The sequence below is a fragment of the Peromyscus eremicus genome, chromosome 7, assembly GCF_949786415.1.
Source record: "Peromyscus eremicus chromosome 7, PerEre_H2_v1, whole genome shotgun sequence".
In the NCBI taxonomy this organism is placed as follows: Eukaryota; Metazoa; Chordata; class Mammalia; order Rodentia; family Cricetidae; genus Peromyscus; species Peromyscus eremicus.
The window spans coordinates 102,583,424-102,605,096 of record NC_081422.1 but is presented as its reverse complement, the minus strand read 5'-3'; the positions used below and the strand labels follow the sequence as shown (position 1 = coordinate 102,605,096).

At 45.9% G+C, this 21,673-nt stretch overlaps 1 protein-coding gene across 5 annotated transcripts in view; it reads left to right on the top strand.

Moving 5' to 3' along the window:
- The first annotated feature begins 5,690 nt into the window (after window positions 1–5,690).
- Dag1 (dystroglycan 1) overlaps window positions 5,691–21,673 on the top strand; it is a 67,168-nt gene continuing 51,185 nt past the window's right edge. Inside the window, exons 1-2 of one of the 5 annotated variants that reach the window (XM_059268638.1) lie at window positions 5,691–5,774; window positions 18,752–18,803. The gene's annotated coding sequence lies outside the window, so the exon portion shown is untranslated. Of the gene's footprint in view, window positions 5,919–18,751; window positions 18,809–21,673 lie in introns of all 5 variants that reach the window. The other 4 variants (XM_059268636.1, XM_059268637.1, XM_059268635.1 and 1 more) reach the window with 4 other exon arrangements.

Here is a 21,673-nt window from a genome sequence, read left to right as displayed (position 1 = left end):
ATATACCTCCCATAATTGGAAATAATAAGAATAGGGGTTGGAAAGATGGCTCAGTGGTTAGGGGCCCTGCTACTTTTCCAGAGGACCTAGATTGGACTGTCAGCACCCACATGGTGTCTCACAACTATCTGTAACTTCATTTCCAGGAGATCCAACATCCTTCTGGCTTCTTTGGGTACCAGGCATGCACACAGTGCACAGACATAAATGTAGGCAAACATACACACACACACACACACAGAGTTAAAAAAAAAAACATGGAGGAGAGTGATTTAAAAAGACACCTGGTAATGTTATCAACCTCTGGCCTTACCAGTGTGTTCATATGCATGTACATATACACATACCCACATAAACTTGTACATGTATCACAACATACAGAAAAATAGACACACAGATGGCTGAAGGGAACATGTGGCTATAGTCCCAAGAGAGCTCAGGGATTCTAGCCCAGGCAGGGTAATATAGACCCCATATTGGGAGTGGGGTGGGGATTTATGGGCAGGAACAATCACACAAAAACAGATGTCTGGAGGAGTCCTCATTCGACTCATAAATGCTGGAGATTCCCCAGACTAGAGAGGTGAGATGGCCGGAAGATCCCCCATCCCTCCCGTCCCTGTCAGCACACAGCCTAGAGGAAAAGCAGTCTGTTTACTTGAGGCCCACATTTTTCAGTGTTCCAAGGGCATACAGACCAACCAGAATAGCGTATCAGAACCAGTAACATGGCACAGCTCATCAATATCTCTGATACTGATGTTCCCAGAGGGGTGTCCAGGCTAATGAAAGAAACAGGCCCAGGTCTCAGGCCAGCTCTAAGAGGAAGAGGAGGACAGTTTCTGTCTTTAGGAGCATCTGGGTGAGTCTAGTTCATTTGGCTAGGTCTAGACCTAATCTGGTGTTTAGTCTAATGCTCAAGGCTACAGGGTCAGTATTTTGGTAACAGCCACCCAAGTTGACCTTGAGGGAACAGCCTTATCCTTTAGCCAGTAGAGAGTGGAGTGTAAGGAAGGAGAGGCTGTGGACAGTGTGTCCACTGGGGAAATAATGGCTTTCATTTATTCAATCCCTATTTACCCTTGCTGTGGCGTTCCTGCCCTATGAGAACCTTACGTTTCTGGGGAGGCCAGGTATGGCTGCTACGGCTCAGCTGATTGGTAGAAGGTTTGTGCCACCCCTTGGCTGTGGCTAGGGCTGGAGAGATGGCTCAGCAGTTAAGAGTACTGGCTGCTCTTCCAGAGGACCCAAGTTCGATTCCCAGGGCCCACACAGGCAATTAACAATCGATCATCTGTAACTTCAGTTGCCTTGGTGCACAAACTCCCACGGTTCACAAACGTACATGCAGGCAAAATGTCATACATATAAGTAAAAATAAATAAATCTTAAAAAAAAAGGGTGGTGACTCAAATCTCAGCACTGGGCAGGCTGAGAGGCATGAGAACTTTTCAAAGACAGTTTGGGCTACACATGGGTTTTAGGGTAGCCTGGGCTATAGAGCCCCAGAAAAGAAAGAGAAAGAAAAGAGAAGCCGGGCGGTGGTGGCACACGCCTTTAATCCCAGCACTGGGAGGCAGAGCCAGGCGGATCTCTGTGAGTTCGAAGCCAGCCTGGGCTACCAAGTGAGTCCCAGGAAAGGCGCAAAGCTATACAGAGAAACCCTGTCTCGAAAAACCAAAAAAAAAAAAAAAAAAAAAAAAAAGGAAAAGAAAGGAAAGGGACCAGTGGAAATGCAGTGTCTCACAAGAGAAGAAAGAAAGAATTGGCCGCTGAGCAATCCGGTGGTGACTCTAAAACCTGCTTACTGGCAGTTTCTCTCCGATAAACTTACCAGCCCTTTCTTTCTGCCAAAGCTGCTGGACAATTTCCCTTCTGTTCAGTGCAAACAAAAGGGACCCTTCCCTTGCTCTGACTTGGCTGGACGGGTTTGCCAGCCCACTGTCCCAGGCACTCTTGCAGGCCTGGCTTCTGAGTCACTGGGCTACCCTTGGTCAGTCCTGACCCCTGGACTGGAGGAAGAATCAGTCCCAGGAGCTGCTTTCTCATAGGAAGAGTCTGAGGATAGGCATTGGCCCTTGGTGCCTCAGGAACATGCCAGAATAAAAAGCCTTGGAATCCTCAAATTAGAGGAATGAGTATTTGTTCCATGGAGATGTTTACTGGATTTGGTCTAGCTAGAACCAAGGTCTTAGCTTTAATAAATCATATCAGTCCCAAGCAAACACAGGACATTTGACTTGTACAGACCTAACACAGGGCTTAGATCTTGGGGCTGACTGCCAACCAGGAGGTAAGGCAGGCAGGCACAACTCAATTTCTTCCTTCCAAACAGAAATTGAGCTTTTACTTTTTACTTTTTTTTTTTTTTTTAAAGACATAGCTTCATGTAACCTAGGCTGACCTCAAACTTGCTATGTAGCAATGTTGGATTTAAAAAAATTATTTATTTGTATTTTATGTACATTGGTGTTTTACCGGAATGCATGTCTGTATGAGGGTGTTGGATCCCCTGGAGCAGGAGTTACAGACAATAGTGAGCTGCCATGTGGGTCCTCTGGAAGAGTAGCCAGTGTTCCTAACTGCTGAGCCATCTCTCCAGCACCCAATGTTAAATTTTTAACTTCTGATCTTCCTGCCTTTATTTTATTTTATTTTATTTTATTTTATTTTATTTTTGAGACAGACTCTTGCTAGTTATACCTCAAAACAGAACCACTACGATATATAGCTATATAGCCATTAGGTGATGGTTGCAATGTTAGGCCAAGCAAATTGTCAAGGGCTCACATTTAAATGGAAGAAACAAACCTTGCACAGCTGTATTCCTCTTCCTGGAGCCTTAAGCTAGGGCTAACTCTTAGGAGGGAGGAATAGTGACTGGCTAACGGTTTAGGGGTGCTGACGCAGACTATCAGGTGTGAAGAGCCTCAGTCTTAGTCTCTTAATGTCATCTTCAGGCACATACAACATGGCTCTTTGAACTGTTTCTGGGTGTGCCCTGGGCCTAACTCTTGGCTGTACTTTCCTACAGGCTGGGAGCGACCCTATTACTTGGTTTGGTTTGGCCCTCCCTAGAGGAGTTCCAAGATTGAGTCACTAGGGACCTTGTGCTGAGCTGGTGAAGGGGTTGTGCAGTTCCTAAGTGGGAGAAATGCTTTAACCATCAGAACTAAGGGAAGTAACTAAAACCCAATTTTATAGCCCCAACAAACGTAGACAACCGTGAAAAGAACTGTTCCTCTTTACTTTAGTGTGAGCACTAGTGATGGCCCGTAAGGGCCCAAAAGGGTAGTGTTACCTTCAACCAGAACAGGCTTCCTGTTCTCGAGGTCCTAAGAAAACATGGGGCTTTGGAAGAAACCTCACCTTCAAACAAAAATGAGGAAAGATAGCAATGATGCCCGAAGTATAAGGCTGCTCTGGGCTGGGGGGAAATACAGGTGGGACGTGCCAAGCCTAAGAGCCTTTGGGGGAGGGCTACCCTGGGGCTCTAGCATTCCAGTGAGTGCCAAACTTTGGGAGGTAGGGGCTGGAAGGATTTGGTTGTGAGGATTTTAGTCAAGCACTGATCTTGTTTCTAGGACCAGGAAGGAGTGTACCTCACCCTTGGGTACTTTCTAGTCAGGTAGAGCACATCCCTTGACCATTGTCCCAGCTTTGCCTGGGCACAGAACACTGTAACCCTGGAAACCAGAAGGAGGCTCTGTGGTCATTTAGCAAAAGCAATGGAGAAAAAGGAAGAAGGGGAACTATTTGGAATCCATGTGTGTTCAGTAAGGTTGGAAGAGTTGCTCTGGTGTCTATGCAAACGGCAGTAGCCCCAAAGGTATCCTTGAGGCTTTATACACTGCTGTTTTAAAATTACATCTTATTTATTTATTTTTTGGTTTTTCAAGACAGGGTTTCTCTGCATAGTCCTGGTTGTCCTGGAACTCACTCTGTAGACCAGGCTATCCTGGAACCCAGAGATCAGCCTGCGTCTGCATCTGTGTCCCAAGTGCTGGGATTAAAGGCGTACTCCACCCCCCCACCTCCCGATTTTTATGTCTTAAATATTTATCGTGTGGCATTTATGTGCTTGGAGTCAGAGGACAACTTGCAGCAATTGGTTTTTCCTTCCACCATGTGAGTCCTAGGGATCAAACTCAGGTCACCAGGCTTTGTGGCAAACGACTCTACTGTCTAAGTCATCTTTCAGCCCCTTGATTAGTTTTAGAGACAAGGTATTACTCTGTAGCCCAAGTTGGCCTGGAAACTGGTTATGCAACCCTTGAGTGGCTTTCAATTTGCAGCAATCCTCACGCCTCTGCTGAGATTACAGATATGAGCCCCCATGACCAGCTCGTTCTTAGCCTTTTTAAAATAGTACAGTCTTAGAGCCAGAATTTGAGAAGCCCTTAACTCTTCAGCTTAATATCTAAGGGATGATTTGAGGTCACTCTCCTGGGTTTTAGTTCCTTTTTCTTTCCTAGCCTCTATGACCTAGTCACTTAATTGCAAGCAGGTATTTGAGGTAGCACATTCCTTCCTGGTTTTTCTGAAAATTGTTTCTCCTGACACTTCTGAAGAGAACTGCTTGGCATTTAGGCAGGAATCCCAGGCAAAGTAGCCGCCGGGTCTGTATTCAGAACGTGCTTGCTGATAACAGCGTGTGTCTGAAACTCCAGCCTGGCCGTAGGCCAGGGAGGAACGGATTCATTCTAGCAGTGGGGAGTTAGGATGGGTGCAGAGTCCACCACACTTTCCATTTCCACAGCCATCACACACTGTCGGATTTAGTAACTTGGTCAAGTTTCCAGTCTCTGGAGTTTGGGACCTCTGGCAACCTCTGAGTTACTTTAGGACCCTCCATAAAGGGAGGGCAGATTCTAGCAGTAACCACCCATCTAAAGAATGTGGGCCACCGGGGGTGAGTGACCTGTGCTAGCGGGTCAGAGCTATTTTGAGCGCCAGAGGAGGCATTGGATTTTAGCTTTCCAAGGAGGGGGAGGGGAGGCCTGTTGTATGCCAAGCACTAAAAAATGGGTTACCTTCCTGCCCACCCACCCGGATCTGGCCCTAGTTTCTCCATTCATGTTAAGGGTAGGGTAACAAGGCCTCTTCCTTTGCAGTTCGGAGGGCGCTTCCTGAGTGTTTGAATGGTTTAGACACCTCTTGATTTTTGCTCGAAGAAAATTAGGGGGCAGTTGACTGGCGGCCTGCTGTGGCCGGACCGGTTCGCCGGCCTGTCCATACCTCGGTTTATTCTTTAGAAGTTGGGAAAGGTGCCCCTCCCCCACACCAACTACCAAGGGCTTCCAGCCACCCGGACTGGCTAAGGCGTGTCCCGGGACCCACTCGCGACTTCGGGGGCGGGGCCTCTACTTGAGGGCGTGGCCTTCGGGGGCGGGGGCGTGACAGGCCAATGGGCAGAGAGGTGCGGGACGGGGCGGGGCCTGTGCGCGGGTGCGGCGCGCTGCGGGGTGAGCGACGCAGGCAGAAGCGGGCCGCGCGCTGAAGGCCAGTCGGCGCCGCTCGGGGCCGGCCGCGGGATTGGCTGCGGCACTCGCGTGTCAGGCGGTTGCTAGGCTCCGGCCGCGCGCCCCGCCCTCGCGCTCGGCGCCCTCTCACCGCTCGGTACGTGATCGCGCGGAGGCTGCGGCGCGGCGCTCGCGCTCCTGGGGCTCGGGGGCGGCAGCGGCGGCAGCTTCGCGCGGAGTCCCCGGGGAGCGGCAGTGGTGTCCCTGGGCCCGGAGGAGCGAACACCTGCCGCGGCCTGCCCGTGGCGCCGGGTGAGTGCGCCGCCCGGCTCCGCCACCGTGTGCTTGCCTGCTGGGGCCGTGATCACCGCTGCCTCCAGCCGAGCCTTCCGCGGAACACCTGCTGCTGCTCCCTTTCGGCCCGGGGCGGGGACACGGCCACGGACGTCCTTGCGGGTGAGGAGGCGGCGCCGCCGCCGCCCGGGCGGAGCCTCCCCTCGGCTCTCTGTCCGGTGGATGAAGGCTCGAAGCGTTGGGCGGCGAGGCCGGAGCTGCGCGCCGCGGCGACGGGCCAGGCCTCAGCCCCGGCCCGCGCTCCCGGGAACGCGGGGCCTGCGCATCGGCCGCGGGTGTGTGCGGCCTGCGGGCTGCCTCCGGATTTCCAGGGGGGGTCGCGGCCCAGTTAGGCGGCATCTCCGCTGTGGGGCTCCTGCCAGAGGCTGGGAAGGGCGCCGCCCCCGCCTCTTGCTTTGAGCTGCTCCGCGTCTTTGGGTTCTTTCCTCCCCCTCAGTTGCGCCTCTTTGGAAGCCTCCTTTACTACCTTTGCAGTGGGTATTTGGAAGACCAGGTTCATTTGCGAGCATATTTGGAAAATGTTCCCAGAGGAAACACCGTGTCGACTCAAGTCCTTTTGCCATAATTCCAAGTTCATTTATTGACAAACTCAACGGGCAATTAAAAATACATCTTTTAATCTCTACAATTTGAGAAGCTTTTAAGTTGAATTACATCAGGATTAGTTTTCATGGTGAAGACGATGTTTTTGACTGGTCCACCTAGTCTGGGGCTAGTACCTTTATAGCCTGGAGGTCTAACTTAAGAGTCCAGCCTGCTGTTTCCCTAAATAAGCGAGTAGAAGTTGTTCCTGGCGTGGAAGCCAGACTCGTGAAGTGAGGGTGATGTTTATAGGACATAACTCCGGATAGAGTTGGATGTGCTTCCAGATGTTTTGCAGAGTGATCGAGATGGGGTGTTGGAATTATATCAGCTTATATTGTTCTTAATGGTCAGAAACATACTTTTAGAATGTTTCAGTTCTGAAAAAGAATTCCACAGTAACGGGTTATGGAGGAGTAGGAATCGATGGTTTGAATATGAAGAATTAAAATTCTTTTTGCCTTGAAGTCAGGGACATAGCCTAGCCTGCATGCTTACAGGACATAGAGACTGGTGAAGAAATCAGGTTTCACTAGGGAGTTCATGGCAAGGCCTGTGGGGTCCTGTGTGAAGAAGGTGGGAGTGAGTAGCACTATGCAGACGAGCACCCGGTGGGAACATGAAATTTGCCTCTGTTGAGAGTGTCAGCGGGACAAGTCCTCACTGTTCTTAAAAAGCAAAACAAAACAAAAAACTGATTTGGCAAAATGCATTCATTTAGCAAATGTTTTGCTTTACTACCTGACAACTTCTGGGTAGGCCTTGGAGACCCAAGTAATGCATCTTGTTTTACCCTTAAGAACTTATTTTGGGATTTGGTGAATGAGAATCAGAACCTATGACTAGTAGCTGCTACCTACAGAATGTGCTTACATGATAGCCTGAAGAGAGAATTCCCGAGCTGTTGCCTTCAGGGTCAGCAAGAATTAGCTGGGGGACATAAAGGCTTGTACACCCGGAACTACATGTACACGAGTGTCTAAAATAGTACCTGGGAGTCTTCCAGTTAGACAGGTGGGAGCTCTGGGCAGTCTTTGCACATAGGAGCTCCAACTTTAGAGGGTACAGGAGCCTGGGAATGCTTTTAATCATTTGAGTGGCATAATCCAGACCTGTGTTTAGAAAGATATGTTGGTGGCACTTAGGGAGTGGCAGAGAGAGATGTCAGGACCTCTGGTAGTGAAGTAAGCCACTGAGAGGAGGGAGGAAGAGCCATTTGAGGGGGAGACTGAAAAGGTAGTACACAGGGAGTGGCGAGCCTATGGGGGAGGGAGCCTGAGTTCAGGAATGTGCAGGCCAGAAGTCTAAGTGTGACCAAGGAGCTAAAGCCACCTTTTTTGGAGATGGGGGTATGGCTCAGTTGTAGAGATTTTGCATATTGTGGGTGGAGCCTTAAGTCTGAATCCCCAAAACAAACCTCCAAACCTTTTGTTGTTGAGACAGGGTCTTCTGAAGCCCAAGGTGTTTTAAACCCATTATGTAGTGAGGCTAGCTAACACTGAACTAGTGAGCCTTCTGCCTCTACCTCCTAAGTTCAGGGACAAGGCCTGAGCCACCATACTTACCTTTAAAACTCTTGACGGCTGAATGGATGACTGACAGACAGATTTGCTGGTCTGTTAGGTATTAAGAATGATGGGGTTTGGAGGAATTAGAGGGAGTTTACTTTGATAGGAAAGGAGAGATCTAGCATTTGATTGTTAAAAAACTTCTAGCTTGGTGGAGTGTGGTATCTGTAAATCCTAGGATTCAAGGAGTCTGAGACAGGAGAAGACCCTAAGATTGGGAGTTATAGGGCAGCCTGGACTATGTTGTAAGACCGTTTCCAACTAAACATACCTCCCCTATCTCCTACTTGAACATGGAACATTGTATTTCCTTTTTTTTTTCCTCCTCCAAGACAGGGACTAATTATGTTAGCCCTGGTTGTCTTGGAATTCTGTAACCAGGCTGACCTTGAACTCAGAGACCTCCTGCCTCTGCTTCCTTAGCATGTTCTTTTTTTTTTTTGGGGGGGGGGGGTGTTTCGAGACAGGGTTTCTCTGTGTAGTTTTTGGTGCCTGTCCTGGATCTCTTGCTCTGTAGACTAGGCTGGCCTGGAACTCACAGAGATTGGCCTGGCTCTGCCTAACACCCCGCCCCCAGTGCTGGGACGAAAGGTGTGCGCCACCCCGCTGTGCTTAGTCTTTTACCTGCAGATGTAGGTAGTTTCTCCTGCTTCCTGGGCCACTGATGAGATGGACTGATACCTTTTGCAGTTGAGGGCCTTGCATTCTGCTTTGTGTGCATTATGTGAGGGCACTTATACATATGGAAGCCAGAGGAGAATGGTTTTCTCTATTACTCACCACGGTCTCTCACTAAACTTGAGGCTTGTATTTCACCTAAACTAGCAGTAGCTGGCTGGTTAGTTCTGGAATCTGCCTGTCTGCCCCTCCCCCCCAATACTGTTATTTCTGGAGTTCTTACTTGGAGCACACATTCTAATCCACAGAGCCATCACTCCAGCTCCCTGAAATCTTTGTGCTAGTTGAGGAAATTGACTCACAGAAGAAAGAACAGGTCACACTCCACACCTTACCGTGTACATAGGATTTTTTGTTTTGCTTTCTCTATTTACTTACTTTTATTTTTTTGTATGCATGTGTGTCTGTGTGTATGGCTTGTGGGTATATGGATGCCTGAAAAAGAGGTGTTGATGCTCTGGAGCTGGATTTACAGACAGTTTACAGCTCCCATGTGGGTGCTGGGATCTGAACTCAGGTCCTTTGGAAGAGCAACAAATGAGCTTAACTGCTGAGCTTTTTTTTATTCTTTTGAGAGAAAGTTTCCTGTAGTTTAGGCTGGCCTCAAACTCCCTGTGTAGCTGAAGATGGCCTTGAACTTCTGATTCTCTTGCTTTCACCTCATGAATGCTAGTACCACAGGAGTACACCACCATGCCCAGATGATCTTTTTTTTTTTCTTTCTTTTTTTGTGGTTTTTGTGGCAGAGTTTCTCAGTATAACAGTCCTGGCTGTTCTGGAATTAGACTCGGCTGGCCTCACTCATAGAGATCCACTTGTCTCTGCTTCCCAGTACTAATTCAAAGGTATGTGCCACTGTGCCCGACTCATTCTATAATTTTTTAATTTCAAGAACATCTGAATCTGGACTCATGCCTCCAATCCCAGCACTCTGGAAATACAAGCGGTATGATCAGATGTTCAAGGCCACCCTCAGGTATACAGCCAATTTGAGGACACCTGTGTTTTTTTTCTAGTTCTGGCTCATTATAAAATAAAAATTTGCATACAGAGATCTTTGTTTATTTTTCTGAGCTAAATGCCCAGAATACAACTGCTGGGTTGTATAATAGTTAGATCCTCAGTTGTTTTTTGTTTTTCATTTGGTTTTTGGTGCATTGATATCCCTACGTAGCCCAGGCTGGTCTAGAACTCTTTGTATCAGGATAACATTGAACTTGTGACATGCCTCCTGCCTCAGCCTTCTGAGTGCTGGGATTAAGGAAGTGTGCCATCGCCGGGCAGTGGTGGTGCACTCCTTTAATCCCAGCACTCGGGAGGCAGAGGCAGGCGGATCTCTGTGAGTTCGAGGCCAGCCTGGTCAACAGCGCGAGCTCCAGGAAAGGCACCAAAACTACACAGAGAAACCCCGAGCTCCAGGAAAGGCACCAAAACTACACAGAGAAACCCTGTCTCGGAAAAAAAAAAAAGGAAAAAAAGAAGTGTGTCATCACGCCCAGCATGAAACACTTTTAATTGTATTTATTTTGTGAGTGCTTGTGTGCGTGTTTGGGAAGGTTAAAAGAAAACTTGTGGGAGTTGTTCTCTCTTCCCACCATGTAGGCCCCGGTCAGGCTCGGACGCAAACGCAAACATCTTCACCTGTGGAGCTATCTTGCTGGCCCTGTATCATCATTCTTTCTGAGAGTCTTACTATCTAGCCCAGGCTTGCCTCAAATCTCTGATCCTCTTGCCTCAGCCTCCCAGATGCTGTTGTTAACAGGTATGCACTACCATACTTGGTTAGAATCAAGATTTAAACCCAGGCTGAATGTTTGACTCCATCTGCATTTGTTTTATTACACTGATAAGGGGCGCTCAGTTGAGTCTTCTCTGGTGACTACTGAGCTGGCATGTCTTGTGGTCTGGATGTAGGACAGAGTGATAATAGAAGTGATAGGGCCTTACATGGAACTTGAGGAACATGTAATGGGCCGTTCTTAGAATCCAGGACTTAGTTGAGATAAGGTCTTAGTGTAGCCCAGGTTACACTTGAATTTACTGGATAGCCCAAGGCTTTGAACTCTTGTTCTTCCTTTCTCCATCTCTAAAAATGCTGAGATTATAGGCATACACAGTAGAAATAAAAAAATTTTTTTTGAGGTGATTGAGACAGGGTCTCACTATGTATCCTTTGTTGGCCTGGAGCTTACTATGTAAAACAAGCTGGTCTCAAACTCAGAGATCTGCCTGTCTCTGCCCCTCCCCCCATGCTGGAATTAAAGGTATTTGCCACCATGTTTGGCCCACAGAAATAAAATCTTGTTGGGGGAAGCTAGAAAGGTGGTTTAGTGGTTAAGGGCTCCTATTGTTCTTCAGAGGACCCTGATTTCATTTCCAGTACCCATATGGTGGCTCACAACCCTGGAACTGGTGTTACAGACGGGATCCAATGTCCCTTTCTGGCCTTTCTAGACACTAGACATACACATGGTATATTCAGGCAAAATACCCATACACATAAAATAAAAATAACTTAAAAAAGCACTTGCCATTCTTGTGAAGGACCTAAGTTCAGTTTCCAGCACCCATGTGGAGTGGCTCCCAATGGTCTAACTCCAGCTCTAGGGAGTTGCAGCTTCCTAGCTTCTGTAGGTACCTCTGCATGTGCAGACACAGATACATAATTAAAAAATCCTGGCTGGGTGTGGTAGTGCATGCCTTTAATTTCAGAGCCTGGTCTCCATAGAGTTCCAGGCCAGCCACAGCTACACAATGAGACCCTGCCTTAAAAACAAACAAACAAACAAACAAACAAACACAGCTTTTCAAGCCCTATGCTAGTTGTTCTGTCACCATGTTGAAATAAGCCAAGGGCTTAGGCCCTAGTGTAGCTGAAGCTTTCCTGTGTCCTGCCCAGTCCACAGCTGCTCAGACCCAAGTAAATATACAGAGGCTTATATTAATTAAAACTGCTCAGCATTAGCTCAGGCTTACCACTAACTAGCTCTTACATTTAAACTCAGCCCATTTCTGTTAACCTATATGTTGCCATGTGTTCCGTGACTTTACCTGTGTGCTTTACATGATGCTCCCTGGGTGGTGGGCGAATGTCTACTGACTCAGCCTTCCACTTCCCAGAATTCTCCTTGTCTGTTTATCCCACCTATACTTCCTGCCTGGCTACTGGCCAATCAGCGTTTTATCTATCAACCAATCAGAGCAACACAGTCACAGCATACAGAGCATCCCACAGCACCCTAGGACCTGGTTGGAGAACAAACTTGAGCTAGACCTTCAAGAAGTGTTAGTCTGGTGAAAGCAGTGGTAGGAAGGTCAGTGTCTGTGGTAGGAGAGATACAAGTACAGACAAAAGACTTGACACTCACGAGGGTTCTGGAGGGTTGGGTTGGAGCAGATTGCTGCATAGAGGAGCTTAGAGGAATTGGGAGCCCTGAAGGTCTTGGAGTACAGCTGTGATGTGATCAATTTCTCTCTCTCTTTTTTTTTTTTTTTTTTTTTTTTTTTTGGTTTTTTGAGACAGGGTTTCTCTGTGTAACAATCCTGGAACTCACTGAGATCCGCCTGCCTCTGCCTCCCAAGTACTGGGATTAAAGGTGTGCACCACCACCACCCAGCTTTTTTGTTTGTTTGTTTGTTTTTTTGATACAGGGTTTCTCTGTGTAGCCCTGGCTTTCCAGGACTCATCTGTAGACCAGGCTAGCCTTGAACTCAGAGATTCTATTAGTCAGAGCTGGAGAGATGGCTCAGCAGTTAAGAGCATTGGCTGTTTTTCCAGAGATCCTAAGTTCAATTCCCAGCACCCATGTGGCAGCTCACAGCTGTAACTGTAGCCTTATGGAATCTGATTCCCTGTTCTGGTGTGCAGACGTACAAACATCCATAGACATAAATAAACCTTGAGAAAAGAAGCATTAGTCATTGCTTTGGTTCTGTGGGGAGATGGTGGACTTGAACAAGTCAGTAGTAAGAGCGAGGTCGAGAGAAACAAGGTTCAAGGTAGCGCTTTTGTAAGTGTATGGGACCTGTTGAGTGGAAAGGTCAGGCAGTGACCAAGCAGAGACTTGGAATACAAGAGTGATCACTTTGGCCACAAAGAACTCTTGTACCTTTGTAACTGGAAGGATACTAGGCAAGGACTTAACCACTGAACTGTATCCCCAACTACATAGCTGCCTCTCATCCCTCAGTTGGGTTTTTTCAGACAAAAATCTTTTTTTTTTTTTAATGGTTTTTTGAGACAGGCTTTCTCTGTATAACCCTGGCTGTCCTGGAACTCAATCTGTAGACAGGTTGGCCTTGAATGTAGAGATCCTCCTGCCTCTGCCTCCCAAGTGCTAGTATTAATGGTGTGTACAGCCATCGCCCAGCTTTCTTGATGAAGGCTTCAGTTAACATAATGTAATTGCAAGTGGCAACAGACCCATTTTATGAAAGGTTAAAAAAAAAAAAACGAGGCCGGCGGTGGTGGCACACGCCTTTAATCCCAGCACTCAGAAGGCAGAGCCATCTCTGTGAGTTCGAGGCCAGCCTGGTCTACAGAGTGAGATCCAGGACGGGCACCAAAGCTACACAGAGAAACCCTGTCTCAAAAAACAAAAAAAAAAAGAAGAAGACGACTTAGCTGTGCATAGTGGTGCATGCCTGTAATCTTAGCACTTTCTGTCCTGGGAGGCTGGGAAATTCCAGGCCAGTTTGGGCAATATATATGGTGAGTGAGACTGCCTTACAGGAGAAAAAAAGGGGAGAAGTGTTGAAAATAAGGGCAGCTGGGGCGGCAGTGGCACATGCCTTTAATCCCAACACTGGGAGGCAGAGGCAGGCGATCTCTGTGAGTTTGAGGCCAGCCTGGTCTACAAAGTGAGTTCCAGGAAAGGCGCAAAGCAACACAGAGAAACCTTATCTTGAAAAACAACAACAACAAAACAACAACAACAACAACAAAAGAGAAAACAAGAGCAAGGCCTAGCTTAGATAGGAAGTCAGTTATGGGAACTTTGTTTCCTTATCTGCCATTTAGACTTGAGTAGTTGAAGATTGTGATTGCGTGTGGGTTACAAACCTCCAGAGTGTCAGATTAACTAGAGACCTTGTCTGAGCATCGAAGAGCAAGAGGACTTGAAAGAGAATTGAACCTCAAAGGACCTTGAAGTAGGAGTAAATGCAGGTAGGGTGTTCTTAGTGTGTGCTGTGTGTTGGTTCAGGATTTCCCCGCCTTTTCACCTCTTTCCACTTAAGAACATTTCTGTATCTTTGCCACCATTTTTAAGCCTTTTTTTCTTTTGTTTTTTTCTTTTCTTGAGACAGGGTTTCTCTATATAGCCTTAGAGATCCACCTGCCTCTGCTTCCCGACTGACTGCTGGAACTAAAGGTGTGTGCCACCACACTCGGCTCTAAGACATTTTTTTGTTTGTTTTTGTTTTTTGAGACAGTCTCACTTTGTAACCCTGGCTGTCCTGAAACTTGTTCTGTAGACTGGGCTGGCCTCGAACTCATAGAGAGCCACCCGCCTCTGCCTCTGCTTCCCTAGTGCTGGGATTAAAGGCGTGTGCCACTATACCTAGCTCAAGCCTTTCTCATTAGATCCTTTTCTCTCTTTGCTCCTGTTACATTGTCAACACTGCAGGCTGGGAGTAAGGTGATTGTCCTGCTGTCATGTCATACTAGGTCCTTGTAAGCCCATACTTTAGGGTATTCAAACAGTCTTCCTAGGTTGGGTGTAATGGTACTGTAATTCCAGCTTTCAGGCTGAGACTTAAATCAGAGGCAGCCTGTGCTACATAGTAAGGCACTGTCTCAAAATGTAGACAACGTCCCACCAAAACCAAAGCCAACCAGTGAAGATCCCCAGGTAGCCAGTGGAACAAAGCAAGCAGTTCTCCACAGAGTCACATGCTCACTCTTCCACTAAGCGTCCATCTCTTTTACTCTGATCACTACTAATACTGCTCAAATAGCAGTTTCTATAAATAGAGATTTAGAGTAGTTTACAAAATTGCACTAGCTAGAGGGCCTAATTTAGCTTTAATGAATAGTGTTTCCTATTTTTCTGTTGCTTGGGTTTGATAACTAAGCAATTTTTTTCCTTCTTTCTTTCTTTTTTTTTTTTTTTGATTTGGGCCTTGGGTGGCGAGATGGATGGGCTGCAGTGGCCCAGGCTTAGGAACTACAGATAGCAACGATGACAAAGTCATTCTGTGAAGTCGGTTTGTATAAAACTTGAGCAATATATTGACTTCATCTGACTCACATTTTCTTTTATTTGTTTTTTTGTTTGTTTGTAGCCCTGGCTGGTCTGGAACTCACTGTGTAGGCCTGGCTTTCTACCTTTGCTTTTCCAGTGCTAGGATGATAGGCGTGTGCTAATATGCTGGAATTTTGATTTAAATTTTTATGCATATGTATACATACGTGTGTGTGTGTGTGTGTGTGTGTGTGTGTGTGTATTTTTTAAAAAGATTTATTTTTATGTGCATTGGTGTTTTGCCTATATGTATGTGTGTGAGGGTGTCAGTTCCCCTGGAACTGGAGTTACAGTTGTGAACTGCAATTTGGGTGCTGGGAATTGAACCTGGGTCCTCTGGAAAAGCAGCCAGTGCTCTTAACCCCTTAGCTATCTCTCCAGTCCCCGTGTGTCTATTTTTAAATTGTGTGTGTGTATGATGTGTTTGTGGGGGCATGCATGTGTCATGGCATGCATGGAGGCCAGAGGACAACTTTGTGGAGTCAGTTCTTTCTTCTAGAGATACCTTACCACTGATTTATATTTTTACCCTAGATACATATACACATAAATAAATATATATGCATATATGCCTGTGTCTGTCTGTCTGTCTGTCTATCTGTCTGTCTATCTATCTATCTATGTGTGAATGAGTTAGGGTCGTGTATCTCAGGCTATTTATCTATCCATGAATGAGTCAAGGTCGTGTATCCCTGTCTGTCTGTCTATCTATCTATCTATCTATCTATCTATCTATGAATGAATGAGCCAGGATCATGTATCCCAGGCTATCTGTCTATCTATCTATGACTGAGTCAGGGTTGTGTATCTCAGGCTGTCTGTCTGTCTATCTATCTGTCTATCGATCTATCGATCTGTCTGTCTATCGATCAATCGATTGATTGATCTATCTATCTATCTATCTATCTATCTATCTATCTATCTATGAATGAATGAGTCAGGGTTGTGTATCCCAGGCTATCTATCTATCTGTCTATCTATCTATCTATGAATGAGTCAGGGTCATGTATCCTCAAACTCACTGTTGGAGGACCAAACTTGCTAAGTAACAGAAGGTGACCTTCAACTCCTGATCCTCTTGCTTGCATCTCCCAAGTGCTAGGATTGCAGGTGTGCACTGCCACACTCAGTTCATAAGTGCTGGGGATCAAACCGTGGGGCTCGCACATGTTCAGTAAGCACTCAACAAACAGCTACATTTCCAGCTTGGACAGAATCAATACTTTAAGAAACAATTAGACTAAGAAGGTATAGCTGAAAAGGTCTGTGAAATGGTTCAGCAGTTAGATACTTGCCATCAAACTGGACAACCTAAGTTTATCCCCAAAGACCCACATGGTGGAAGGAAAAACTGACTCCCACAAATTGTCCTCTGACCTCCACATAAACTGTGGTATCTCCTTCCCAAGCAAATGTAAACCCTCTCCCCTTTTTTGTTTTAGAGACAGGATTTCTCTGTGTAACAGCTCTGGCTATCCTGGAACTTGCTTTGTAGATGAAGGTGGCCTCGAACTCACAGAAATCCACTTGCCTCTGCCTCCTAACTGCTGGGATTAAAGGCATGTGCCACCACCAGCAAAACAAAATAAACCTTTTTTTTAAAGAAATAGCTCAACTGGAGCCAGGAGTAGGCACATGCTTTTAATCCTAGCACTTTGGAGGCAGAGGTAGGTGGATCCCTGAGAATTCTAAGCCAGCATGGTTTACATAGAAAGCTTCAGGCCAGTCAGGACTATGTAGTGAGACCCTATCCAAACAGAACAACAGCAGCAACAAACCCAAGCTCAATTGAAGAGACTGGAAAGATGGCTCAATCGTTAAGAGCAGTGGGGAAACCAGGATCAGTTCCTAGCATTCACATGGCAGCTAACAACCATTTAGAACTCTAGTTCCATATGATCCATTGCCTTCTTCTAGCCTTCATGGGTACTACAAACTTGGGAACAGACAAGTTTTATATATATATGTAAAACACCCATACACATAACAAAGCAAAACACCTGTACACATAAATATAAATAAAAATAAATATAAAAAATAAAAATAGCCGGGCGGTGGTGGTGCATGCCTTTAATCCCAGCACTTGGGAGGCAGAGGCAGGCGGATCTTTGTGAGTTCGAGGCCAACCTGGTCTACAGAGCGAGATCCAGGAAAGGCACAAAGCTACACAGAGAAACCCTGTCCCGGGGGGAAAAAAAAAAAACTTAAGAAACAAAAACAAAACTCGAGTCAGGTGTAGTTGCTCAAGCCTGTAATCTCAGTACTGGGAAGGCTAAAGTAGGAGAATTGCCCTAAAGTTTAAGACAAACCTGAGCTACTTAGTGAATTCCAGGTTACCCTAGGTTACCAACTGAGACCTTGTTCAGAAACAGTCCCCCAAAAAAAGGAAGAAAAAGAAAAGTATCCAGAAGATCATTCCCACTAGACTCATGGTTTTTAAAATAATCATAGGGAGGCTGATGATGTAGCCCAGTTTGGAGAATTCTTATTGCTAGGCATGCATAAAGCCCTGGGGGTTCAATCCCCAGGACTACATAAACCAGGGATGATGCCAACCTGAGTCTTAGACACAGATGCACATGCACACATCATCAAAACGATGGAGCTGAGATGGCAGCATGCACTTACTGTTCTTGCAGAAGATCCTAGTTAGGCTCCCAGAAACCACATGGTGGCTCACAGTCATCCATAACTTCAGTTCTAGGGGATCTGATCCTTCTGACCTTTGCTGACACTAGGCACACATACAGTGTACATACATATATACATACATGCAGTCAAACATTCATACACATAAATAAATATAAAAATAGGAAAAAAGAAACCCTAAATGAAAAATGAACACTGTTGTCCAAAATATTCCCAACACTTGTGAGGTGGAGGCATTAGGATTAGAAGTTTAAGGCCAGCCTCAGCTACGTAGCTGAGTTAGAGGCCAGCCTGGGCTATATGAAAACCTGTTTCAAAAAACTCAGAGCTGAGCATGGTGGTGTACACCTTCAATCTTGGGAGGCAGAGACAGGCAGATCTATGTGTGTTCAAGGCCAGCCTGGTCTACATAGAGAGTTCCAGGCTAGCCAGGGATACATAGAAAGACCTTGTCTCAAAAAGTCAAAGTGGGGTGCGGGCACTGAGAAAAACAAAACAAAACTGGGAATGGTGCCACACACTTACAATCTCAGCCCTTGGAAGGTAGAGGCAGGAGGATTTGAGTTCAAGAGTGGTCTGGGCAACAGGAGACCCTGTTTCAGAAAATCAAAACAAAGCATAAGGACTGGGGAGGTAGCTCAGTTAATAATGTACTTGCTGTATAAGCGTGAGGCCCGAGTTTGATCCCTGGCCTCCGTCAACAGCTGGTTACGGTGGTAAGGGCTTTACAAATCCTAATGTCCAGAAGGGAGAGACAGGTGGGTCCCTGAAGCTCACTGGCCATAACCTAGAGTAACTGTCAGGCCTCATGTCTGAGTGAAAGATCCTGTCTCCAAAAACAAGGCAAGCATCTCCTGAGAAATGGCACTCAGGGGTGCTGACTGGCTGCACATGCACAGCTTAGCACAGCACAGCACAGCACAGCACAGCACTTCCCCCAACATCTATCTGCACTGTACACCTACAAAGAAAAAAGTAGATGTTGGAATTAATTTTACATCTTTGCTATCTGAAACTTCATAAGTTTTGGTCTTGAATGGACTGCATAAAACATTTCATTTCCTTACAGTGGTCTTTTGACAAGCAGGTGACTAATGGGTGAGATGGGCAGCAGACTGAAGTGACATTGTCCACTCCTTCAGTGTTGGTTAGTATGGTGTAATTCTATTTCAGTTTGGGTGCTCACCAGTATTCTTCTTTTCTGTTCCAGCAGGGCCTCTGCTCTCCAGGAAGATAAAGCTTCCAAAGCTGGCTGGCACTGGAAGGTGAGGTAAGACACTTGAAAAGAAAAAATTCTGCAAAGGAGAGAGGAAGGAGAGTGAGCTTCTTGGCAACACGACTGACCATTCCACTGGGAGGCAGCAGCAGTGAGGAGAGGGCTCTGTCATGCGCACCTTTATTTATTCAGTGGCTTCTGGGGTGGAGCCAAGGGTCTCAAGTGTGTCAGGCGAGCAGCACTGTTTCCCTGAGCTGCATTCTCCTCTCACCATGTGGGTCCTGGGGAATCAGGCTCAGATCATCCGGAGTGTTGTAGGGCCTTTATCCAGGGCTGGTCCAAGGGCCCAAGGGTTTGTAATTTTTGTGGACCAAGTCCAAATGCTCCCCCCATCTTTAAGGGTATGTGCTGCCACAGATTTCTTTCTTTCTTTTCTTTTTTTGAGACAGTCACAGCCCTTGGGGAGTGTGCCAGTTAGAGGGGAGCTCAAGGGCAAGTGAAACACTTGGAAAGGGTGTGTCATATTCGGAGAAGCAGTGGCCAGTGCCCAATTTGGTTGCCTTTTTTGGCATTTTCTCTTCATTGCTGCTGATGTTATTTTGTACCTAAATGTGGACGTCTACACCAAACTCCCCTTACAGAATTCTTTTTACTGATTGGTATATATGTTTTGGAACAATTGATTTTTTTTGTTTATTTCTTTTTTATTATGAGACAGGGTCTCATGCAGCCCTGGGTGGGTTGGAACTCTGTATAGACCATGCTGGCCTGAAACTCTCAAGCTTTAGGATTAAAGGAGTGTACCATCACATTGGTCCTGAAAAAAAATTTTTTTAAAAAGATTTATTTATTTATTATGTATACGGTGTTCTGCCTGCGTGTGTCCCTGCACTCCAGAAGAGGGCACCAGGTTTTACTATAGGTGGTTGTGAACCACCACGTCGTTGCTGGGAATTGAACTCAGGTCCTCTGGAAGAGCAGCCAGTACTCTTAACCTCTGAGCCATCTCTCCAGCCCAGTCCTGAAATTTTTAAAGAATTTTTGTTGGGCAGTGGTTACGAACGCCTTTCTTTAATCCCAGTACTCAGGAGGCAGACACAGGTGGATCTCTTGAGTTTGAGGCCAGTCTGGTCTATAGAATGAGTTCTAGGGCAGTCAGGGCTACATAGAGAAACCCTGTCTTGAAAAACAAAACAAAAGAAGGTAATTTTCTTAGGTTAATATAAATAGTATGGGTTTCAAAATAATGAGGTTTGAAGACATTACTCCTTTGATTTTGCAAGTGTTCTGGTTATCTTCTGTTTTATCCCTGGTAATATCTTCCCCTCAGGCATCCCAAGGGTACATAGGGGATTGCTTAAGAAGATTCCAAAGTGGGGGTGCTGGAAAAATGGCTCAGCAGTTAAGAGTACATGCTACTCTTTCAGAACATCCAAGTTTGGTTTCTATTATTCACACAGTTGCTCACAACTATCCAGAACTTCAGTTCTAGAGGATCCAACTCATGGCCTCCGCAGGCAACAGGAATGCGTGTGGTGTACAGACATACATGCAGGCAAAACACCCTTACACATAAAATAAAAATTAAAATTAAGAAACAAAAAACAATGAAAATGATTGTAATTTTCTATGGTAGAGATGAAGTTCTGCATCGGTTGTCATAAATACCTCTCTTAATTAACTCAGATTATTCTCTAAGGCTGGATTGGTTCTCCAGCTAGTTTGCACGTGTATTACTGGGGATTGAGCCAGGGCTTGAGCATGCTAGGCAAGAGATTTACCACTGGGATACCCAGCCTCTTTAAATTATATTTTGAGACAAGATCCTGGTAAGTTCCCAGGTCTAGCTTCCAAGTCTCTCTACAGCCCAGGCAACCTGTAACTTAACTTACCTTGGTCTTCCAAATTCTGGGATTACAAGGGCTGGAGAAATGACTCAGTAGTTAAGAATTTGTACTGATTTTCCAGAGGACAGTTTGATTCCCAGCACCCACATCAGGCAGCTCAGAACAACTTACAATTCCAGTTCCACTCCCGGGCAGTGGTGGCGTACGCATTTAATCCCAGCACTCGGGAGGCAGAGCCAGGCGGATCTCTGTGAGTTCGAGGCCAGCCTGGTCGAGTTCCAGAAATGGCACAAAGCTACACAGAGAAACCCTGTCTCAAAAAACAAACAAAAAAATTCCAGTTCCAGTGAATCCAATACCTTTAGCCTGGCATTTGCACTTATGTGCACATTCCCCTCCCCATAAAAGTTATTAAAAATAGAGAAATCTTTAAATTCTAGGATTTCAGGTGAGTCCTCACCCCTGGTCTCCAGCAAAATTTTGTCAAGAAAAATGCAGGAAATAGTCAAATTCTTATTTATTTATTTATTTATTTATTGATTTCCCTGTTTTTCAAGACCGGGTTTCTCTGGTCTGTCCTGGAACTAGTTCTGTAGATCAGAATGGCCTTGAATTTACAGAGATACACTTACCTCTGCCTCCTGAGAGCTAGGATTAAAGGCGTGTGCCACCACTGCCTTTATGAAAATAATCAAATTCTAAATGGCATTTTTAAAATTTGGACATCATCCATTTTTTGGACACTAATCTACTATGGAATATTTACATAAAACATCCTTTTCTTCACTATAAATGGTCTGTGTATACTCTCTTCCTTGAGCTGGGCTATCAGCTTTGCATCAAATGTGCCACTTGCTCAGGTAGCCTTGCTAAATACTGTGCTTTATAGTAGAGTCCAGCCTATTGAGCACCTCTTGAGCAGGGCTAGGTTCTGGATAGGGAAAAATAAAGTCGATTGTAAGTGTCTTGTATTTTTAGATCTTTGAGCGGTGTTGGAAAGATTGAATTGCCTGAATGGGAAAATTTGGTAGGAGAAAAGAAGAGAAGCTCTTTATTAAAGATCTAAAAATAG